The following is a 9,468-nucleotide window of genomic DNA, read 5'->3' on the forward strand; positions in this document are numbered from 1 at the left end:
TTACATTATTTCCCTTTTTTTTTACCCCCATATTTTCTTTGTCCTTCTATTTTATCCACTTCCAATTGTCCTCATGAAATGTTGTAAGCATTTTCTATCAATATGGGCCATACTTTGGTTCAATGAGAGTAGCAATCAAACGTAGATTTATTTTAGCAGATTTAGCTTCCACTTGGGTACAGTTCGACACAAAAGAAAACAAATTGAAGAAAAGACTTGATTGCCGTTTATTAAACATGTAAATAAATTGACCATTATTGACTAGGAAAATTAGTGATCTAATTAGCCATTGGATGGTGTAAAGTGTAACTTTTTAATATATGGAACAATAGATGTAATTATTGCTATACTAAAGGGTAAGACTTCTCTTAACTTTAAACTAACCAATTCATGGGGCAATTTCAAAGGTTGTTTCAATCTTTGAACGGGATATCTAAGTTCTCCAGTAAACCACTTAGTGACTTAGGAGAATATGTCATTTGTCACGCCCCGATTGTCACGCCCCGATCCTCGGGCACGCGCGCATCCTTCACTCTTGGTCGATTTTACAATGCGATATCCCAGGACAATGTATCGCCGACCCTTTCATTTTTAAGCACATGCGGAAGCAGTTAAAATCCCCAGACAATAAAACGATGGGATAGAAAAGCAAGGCCATATTTTTCATATTGAAATTTATAACCAAACTTTTATACAAACCACAAACCAGAACACTTCACATCTTTTTATTCTAAACTCTATTCACATCAAAATGGAGATATCAAAGAAGATAAAGTTTCAGTCCATCTTGGCCGTACTCACGGCCCCTCTCGTGATTGTCTTCTTCTCCCAAAAATCCTTCTCCAACTCTTCCACCTCAGCTCCTTAGCGGGGTCCTGAAATGGTTTTCCCCAAACTGGGATGAGACTACGTCTCAGCGAGTTCTACCCCACTAAGCCCAATTAGTAAACCATTATACTAAAGGCTGCCTAAACATGCATAGGTCAGAAGACATACCTTAGCATTAGATCCCACCTGCAAGTCAGTACAATTCACAATAGGCACTCAAGCAATCGTATCACCGATCAAATCGACCTAGTCAATTACAAGCCAACAAGACCACTCACGGTCATTCCCATTCAGTCAATCAATTCACAACATCAAATCAAAACAATGATCAATCGACCTCGTCGATTACATGTCAACCGACCATTTCCTAGGTCATTCAAGCTATTGCTATTCGTAGTCCCACTCAAGAACATTCAATATTTAATGGCTTTACGGTCCCACTCGACCACTTGCAAGATTCAATGGCTTTACGGTCCCACTCGACCACTTTCAAGATTCAATGGCTTTACGGTCCCACTCGACCACTTTCAAGATTCAATGGCTTTACGGTCCCACTCGACCACTTGCAAGATTTAATGGCTTACGGTCCCACTCGACCACTTTCAAGATTCAATGGCTTTACGGTCCCACTCGACCACTTGCAAGATTTAATGGCTTTACGGTCCCACTCGACCACTTTCAAGATTTAATGGCTTTACGGTCCCACTCGACCACTTGCAAGATTCAATGATTTCTCAACGAAATAATTAACCACAATTTCCACATTCAATTCAATTTGGCACAATTCAAAGCTCAAATAAATAAACAGACTGCGCCACGACAATCGGCACGAGATTTCGGTCGTCGGCCATCTCAATTTCAATTTCCGAAAATAATTAATTTATAAATATTAAAAATTCCATTTAGCTCAAAATAACGCCCAATTAAATAAACGGACTTCACCACGATCATCAGCATAAATTTCCGGTCACGGGCCATCCCAGTTGAATTTTCGGGAAATAAATAAATAATTAATTAATTTCGAAAATTAAATAATTAACATTAAAAATCTAATTTAGTTCAAAATAAAGCCCGATTAAACAAACGAACTCCACCACCGTCATCAGCATAATTTTCCGATTCCTGGCCATCTCGTTGAATTTTCGGAAAATAATTAAATAATTAATTTAATTTCGAAAAATAATATTTAAATGCCAATAATCCCACTTAGGCCCGAATCGCCAAATTGAAGCCCAATTAGGGTCGGAAAATTCCCGAGATGCTTCCAATAAATAGTAGACCACGTCTACTTGTTAATTACACAATCAATTTATTTAAATCGCATCACAATTGACTAATAATTGCTAATTTATTCTAATCTAACAACCTAAACATAATTAATTAAAACTAAACCAACCTTAAAGCATAATTAGCCAACTAATCCGAGATTAGTGAGATTACTCACCAAATCGGATCAATCCGACGGCGGCGACGCGAGGAACGATTGTTCCCAAAGCGACTCACGGATCCGAGGCCCTAAACGGCCCAAAACGGCCTTTAACTACCTGGAAACCCACTCGCGGGTTTGCTTTGACGGGGCTGATCGGGGCTGCTTCGGCGGCTAGGGCGGCGAGGGGAAGCCGGCGGAGGGCGAGAGGGACGCGGGAGAGGTTCGGCGGGGCTAGGCGGTGGCTGGAGATGACCGGACGGGGCCGAACAGAGCGAACAGCCGGGTCCGCTCGGGAAAGCGCCAGCGAGCGACGGACGGCGGGATGGCGAGCGGCGAGCACACGGGCGTGGCGCGGGTGCGGGCGGCGGTGCGACGGCGGGACGGTGGCGACGACGAGCTGCGCCGCTTCGCTCCGGGCTTCGGTTCGCACGCGAAGAAAAGAAGGAGAAGAAGAAGTTGGTTCTGTCGTGTGCGGGAAGGAAGAAGAGAGAGGAGAGGATATGCATTGACTGGTCAAAAAGGGAAGAGAGAGAGAGAATAGGCGGTGGGGAATTCGCACGAGGAGAAGGGGAGAGGAGAGAGGAGAGAGAAAGAAAAGAGAGAAAAAGAGAGAGGGAGAGAGAGAAAATAAAATAAAAATAACACTTATTCTTATTTTCTTTTCTTTTCTCTTTCTCAATCTATTTCCTTTCGGGCTTCAATTTTCTTCCGATAATTTCTTTATTGAAATTTCGGACCGTCAATAAATTGACGAGCGATGAGACATGATCTTAAAAATAAGAATTATGACGCGCTTAAAATTCGATTCCCGAAATCGAGTTCAATTTCGTGGTTAAAAATCAATCAGACGTGATTTTAGCTCAATCCAACCAATTAGGTAGCTTTTAGGGATTTTACAGCTGATACATCCCTTAACGGCTTCACCCAATCGGTTAGTTAACTCATGAGTGATCAGCTCAGAGAAAAAGAGCCATAGGCACGTCGACGAAATGCCCATTTCACTTTATCGAAACGGGGTCGAATTTCAGGATGTCACAACTCTTCCCCTCTTATAAAAATTTCGTCCTCGAAATTTAAACCATTACACTTTGCTCAAAAGGTGGGGGTACAACTGTCTCATCGATTCTTCGCCTCCCAAGTCGCTCTTTCAATGCCGTGGTGTTGCTGCACCACTTTGACCAACGGGATGGTCTTTGTACGCAGAACTTGCTCTTTACGATCGACAATCCAACCGGGCTTTCGACGTATGACACACGGTCATCCACGTCCAATTCCTCGAAATTGAGCACGTGGGTCGGGTCAGGCTCGTACTTCCTTAACATCGACACGTGAAAGACGTCATGCACTTGCGCCAATCTTGGCGGCAACGCAAGACAATACGCTAGGTTTCCGATTCTTTCAAGAATCTCAAACGGACCTACGTACCTCGGACTCAGTTTGCCTTTCTTACCAAAGCGCGAAGTTCCCCTCATTGGTGACACTTTCAGAAAAACGTGATCACCAACTTGAAATTCCAAAGACCTTCGACGCTTATCTGCATATCTTTTCTGCCTGCTCTGCGCTGTCTTCAATCTGTCTCTGATTATTGTCACGGCATCTACTGATTGCTAAACCAACTCTGGGCCTGTTATCTTCCTTTCTCCAACTTCATCCCAACACACCGGAGTTCTACACGCTCTGCCATACAACGCTTCAAATGGAGCCATCTTGATGCTCTGTTGATAACTGTTGTTGTAGGCGAATTCCACCAGATGAAGCCGATCTTCCCAACTTCCTTTGAAGTCTATAACACACGCTCTTAGCATGTCCTCAAGAGTCTGAATTGTCCTTTCGGACTGGCCATCCGTCTGAGGATGATATGCCGTACTGTACTGAAGCTTTGTACCTAAAGCACTCTGCAAGCTTTTCCAAAAAGCAGCAGTAAACCTCGGGTCTCTATCAGATGTTATCGTAACCGGCACTCCATGCATACGAACCACTCGATGCACATACAGTGTCCGCGTGTCTATCCGCACTCGTGTCCTTTCGAACCGCAATGAAGTGAGCCGACTTTGTCACCTGTCAACTACTACCCAAATTGAATCATTCCCCCTCGACTCCTTGGTAGTCCAGTCACGAAGTCCATCGTGATATGCTCCCATTTTCACTCTGGGATCGCGAGAGGTTGCAGAAGTCCTCCCGGCTTGCAATGCTGGGCTTTTACTTGCTGACAAGTCGAACACTTGGCCACATGCTTGGCGATGTCCGCCTTCATACCTGACCACCAATAGTGTTGACGCAAATTCTGATACATCTTAGTGCTTCCAGGATGAATGCTGTAATTGCTACGATGTGCTTCAGATAAAATTTCTTCTCTAAGCTCTACATCATCAGGTACAACCAAACGTCCACGAAGCCTCAGTACCCCATCATCAAAAACTTGAAAATCAGCCTTTCTTTTAACAGTATCCCCTTGAAGAATTTTCTGTACGTCTGGATCTGTCGGTTGAAGTTGCTTGATTCTGACCTGGACATCCGGTTCAATTCTGAGGGTGGCCATAAGACTTGAGAGATGGCCTACCTCGAATTTGAATTCCGAATCTCGAGCTCTCACGATTAAGTTCCACTCCTTAATTAGTATATGAGCCACTGAAGACTTTCGACTTAAAGCATCGGCGACCTTATTCGCCTTTCTTGGGTGATATAAAATATCACAATCGTAGTCTTTCAAAGAATTCCATCCATCTGTGTTGTCTCACGTTCAACTCCTTCTGAGAGAATAAATACTTGAGACTTTGATGGTCCGTGAAGATTTGAAACTTTTCCCCGCACAAGTAGTGTCTCCAAATCTTCAAGGCAAAGATAATCGTGGCGAGCTCTAAGTCATGCGTCGGATAGTTCAATTCATGGGGTCTCAACTGCCTGGAAGCGTATGCAACAACTCTGCCATGTTGCATTAGCATGCAACCCAATCCCCTGAATGACGCATCACTATAGATCTCGAATCCTCCAGACCGATGGAATCATCAGCACAGTGCGGTAGTCAGCTTTTCCTTCAGCTCTTGGAAACTACGCTCGCACTTGTCTGACCATATGAACTTCTCATTTTTCTTCGGGAGCTTTGTCAGAGGTGATGCTAACGCTGAGATTTCTACAAACCGTCTGTAATAACCTGCCAATCCCAGAAAACTTCTGATTTCTGTCACTGATGTCGGTCTCTGCCAATTGATCACGGCTTCTATCTTGCTTGAGTCGACAGAGATTCCTTCTCAGGAAATCACATGACCTAAGAACGCAACACGAGTCAACCAAACTCGCATTTGCTAAACTTAGCATACATGTGATGAGTTCTTAAGGTCTGAAGCACTAATCTCAGATGATTCTCATGCTCTTCATCACTTCTCGAATAGACTAAGATGTCATCAACGAACACAATCACAAACTGATGATCCACTTATTCATTGAACGTTCTGTTTGTCAAATCCATGACAGAAACTGGAGTGTTCACCAAGCCAAACGATCTTTTACAATACTCTCGTAAAGACTATATCAAGTACGAACAGCTGCCTTTCGTACAACCTCCTTCCTGGTTCGTAACTAACGACTTCATAATCTCAAGTCGACCTTTAAAACATCGATACTCTTTATAACTAGTCACACCATTCATTGATCTTTGGCAAAGAACACTGTCATTGATCTTCACCTAATTGAGTTAACGATAGTCTATGCACACTCGCAATAAACCATCTTTCTTTTTAACAAATAGAACTGATGTTTCCCAAAAGTGACGCACCGATATACACGAATTCCTCATTCATCAATCTTCACATCTGCATCTTCAGTTCTACCACTTCAGACGACAACAACAGCTGGTAAGAAGCCTTCGAGAGTGGCTCTATCCTAGTGCTATCTCAATTGCAATTTCAATCTTTCTTTCTGGCGGTAACCCAAGCGATTCCTTTGGAACCATCTTAGAAATTTTCTGTATCACGGCCACCCTCTTCTCATTCTATTTCTCAACTGACACATCCACTACAGCTGTCAAATCAATCTTGGCAACCTCTGTCTAACAAACAGATTGTCTTTAGCCAACGAGATTAATGAAATCGAAGATTATTTTCGACTCCCAATAACCTCGACACTTTCACATGCTAATGGACTAAACTGGCTTACTCCATGATCGTGATTCATTATCACTAGATGCTCCATGAGCCCACACTATTCATGTGGCATCAAACTCACACTTCAGCAACTAGTCAAGCACAACTACTGCTAGTAATTCATTCTCTTTCACTTTTACGTCAACAATTTAAGTTCTATCAACTCAGCATAAGGCTCTACTGCACTGCTCTGATAAAAATCATTTCCAACACATTCTTTCTCTCATCGGTGCAAGATCAATTCTACTCCCATTCCTTTCGCCATCCAGGTGGCGTTCTACCGCAGTAGCAATGCCTATGCTACCTTGGACTTCCATTGACAATCCTTCACCTGATGGCCATGCTAGTCATCATCACAACAGGTTCTCGTCATACTCAGACACTGGATTTATCCATACTTCCTTCTACAATTCTGACACTTATCAGGTGAGTCTTTTATCTCCTGCCAAGTGACAGCACACACTCTTTCCGGTTGTCCCATCGGTCTGCTAAAACCACTCTCGACCTCGATCTTTTCCCTGACCGATTTTCATTTCTGCCTGAACTGGATCTATACCTCGGCTCGAATGCAATGACTCGCTCCCGGATCACATCTCCACTTTGGATCTCAGCAGGTGAAGCGACAACGGCAATTGCAACACTGACGGCGGTTCGATCCTGAGCCTCCTGGCTCATCCAATTCCTAAGGAACACTAGCATCAGAACGATCCTATCGAACTTAGGATCATTCGACGCTGCTACACTAGTACCAACCTGCGGTGGTACTCTTACACTAAAGCTGGCCAGAGTCAACACTCTGCCACAACCACCTCGGATACTGACCTTTGTCAGTGCATCATCCCGAGTCACAGAGGACATTGTCCTCTTACTAGGAGTTCTCAGCTCCTACTCGCTCATGGTTAAGTCTTTACACTGAAACCCATCTTCCAACCCACACTGGATTAGAAGGTGTGCGATCCACACACAACAAACAATTCTAGCATTCAGCTAACACAGACATGCACCAGCATGAATTTAAAGACCTTTCCTACTAACTATCCCATGGTCAACGCTCCTTATCACTCCAATCTTCAACTTCGCTCTGATACCACTTAAACAGGATGTCACGCCCTGATCCTCGGGCATGCGCGCATCCTTCACTCTTGGTCGATTTTACAATGCGATATCCCAGGACAATGTATCGCCGACCCTTTCATTTTTAAGCACATGCGGAAGCAGTTAAAATCCCCGATAATAAAACGATGGGATAGAAAAGGGGGCCATATTTTTCATATTGAAATTTATAACCAAACTTTTATACAAACCACAAACCGAACACTTCACATCTTTTTATTCTAAACTCTATTCACATCAAAATGGAGATATCAAAGAAGATAAAGTTTCAGTCCATCTTGGCCGTACTCACGGCCCCTCTCGTGATTGTCTTCTTCTCCCAAAATCCTTCTCCAACTCTTCCACCTCGCCTCCTTAGCGGGGTCCCGAAATGGTTTTCCCCAAACCGGGATGAGACTACATCTCGCGAGTTCTACCCCACTAAGCCCAATTAGTAAACCATTATACTAAAGGCTGCCTAAACACGCATAGGTCAGAAGACATACCTTAGCATTAGATCCCACCTGCAAGTCAGTACAATTCACAATAGGCACTCAAGCAATCGTATCACCGATCAAATCGACCTAGTCAATTACAAGCCAACAAGACCACTCACGGTCATTCCCATTCAGTCAATCAATTCACAACATCAAATCAAAACAATGATCAATCGACCTCGTCGATTACATGTCAACCTGACCATTTCCCGGTCATTCAAGCTATTGCTATTCAGAGTCCCACTCAAAGAACATTCAATATTTAATGGCTTTACGGTCCCACTCGACCACTTTCAAGATTCAATGGCTTTACGGTCCCACTCGACCACTTTCAAGATTCAATGGCTTTACGGTCCCACTCGACCACTTTCAAGATTCAATGGCTTTACGGTCCCACTCGACCACTTGCAAGATTTAATGGCTTTACGGTCCCACTCGACCACTTTCAAGATTCAATGGCTTTACGGTCCCACTCGACCACTTGCAAGATTTAATGGCTTTACGGTCCCACTCGACCACTTGCAAGATTTAATGGCTTTACGGTCCCACTCGACCACTTTCAAGATTTAATGGCTTTACGGTCCCACTCGACCACTTGCAAGATTCAATGATTTCTCAACGAAATAATTAACCACAATTTCCACATTCAATTCAATTTGGCACAATTCAAAGCTCAAATAAATAAACAGACTGCGCCACGACAATCGGCACGAGATTTCGGTCGTCGGCCATCTCAATTTCAATTTCCGAAAATAATTAATTTATAAATATTAAAAATTCCATTTAGCTCAAAATAACGCCCAATTAAATAAACGGACTTCACCACGATCATCAGCATAAATTTCCGGTCACGGGCCATCCCAGATTGAATTTTCGGAAATAAATAAATAATTAATTAATTTCGAAAATTAAATAATTAACATTAAAAATCTAATTTAGTTCAAAATAAAGCCCGATTAAACAAACGAACTCCACCACCGTCATCAGCATAATTTTCCGATTCCTGGCCATCTCGTTGAATTTTCGGAAAATAATTAAATAATTAATTTAATTTCGAAAAATAATATTTAAATGCCAATAATCCCACTTAGGCCCGAATCGCCAAATTGAAGCCCAATTAGGGGTCGGAAAATTCCCGAGATGCTTCCAATAAATAGTAGACCACGTCTACTTGTTAATTACACAATCAATTTATTTAAATCGCATCACAATTGACTAATAATTGCTAATTTATTCTAATCTAACAACCTAAACATAATTAATTAAAACTAAACCAACCTTAAAGCATAATTAGCCAACTAATCCGAGATTAGTGAGATTACTCACCAAATCGGATCAATCCGACGGCGGCGACGCGAGGAACGATTGTTCCCAAAGCGACTCACGGATCCGAGGCCCTAAACGGCCCAAAACGGCCTTTAACAGCTGGAAACCCACTCGCGGGTTTGCTGGACGGGGCCGGGACGGGGCTGCCGGCGGCTAG

At 43.0% G+C, this 9,468-nt stretch overlaps 1 long non-coding RNA gene across 1 annotated transcript; it reads right to left on the reverse strand.

Moving 5' to 3' along the window:
- Nucleotides 1–638: 638 nt before the first annotated feature.
- On the reverse strand, nucleotides 639–2,414 carry LOC120288666. Its single transcript, XR_005546766.1, has 2 exons — nucleotides 2,273–2,414; nucleotides 639–875 (listed from the first exon to the last, which is right to left on the reverse strand). It is a non-coding gene; the product is annotated as an uncharacterized LOC120288666 (long non-coding RNA).
- Between the last annotated feature and the right edge of the window lie 7,054 nt (nucleotides 2,415–9,468).

This window comes from Eucalyptus grandis, chromosome 10, assembly GCF_016545825.1.
Source record: "Eucalyptus grandis isolate ANBG69807.140 chromosome 10, ASM1654582v1, whole genome shotgun sequence".
NCBI classification, from domain to species: Eukaryota; Viridiplantae; Streptophyta; class Magnoliopsida; order Myrtales; family Myrtaceae; genus Eucalyptus; species Eucalyptus grandis.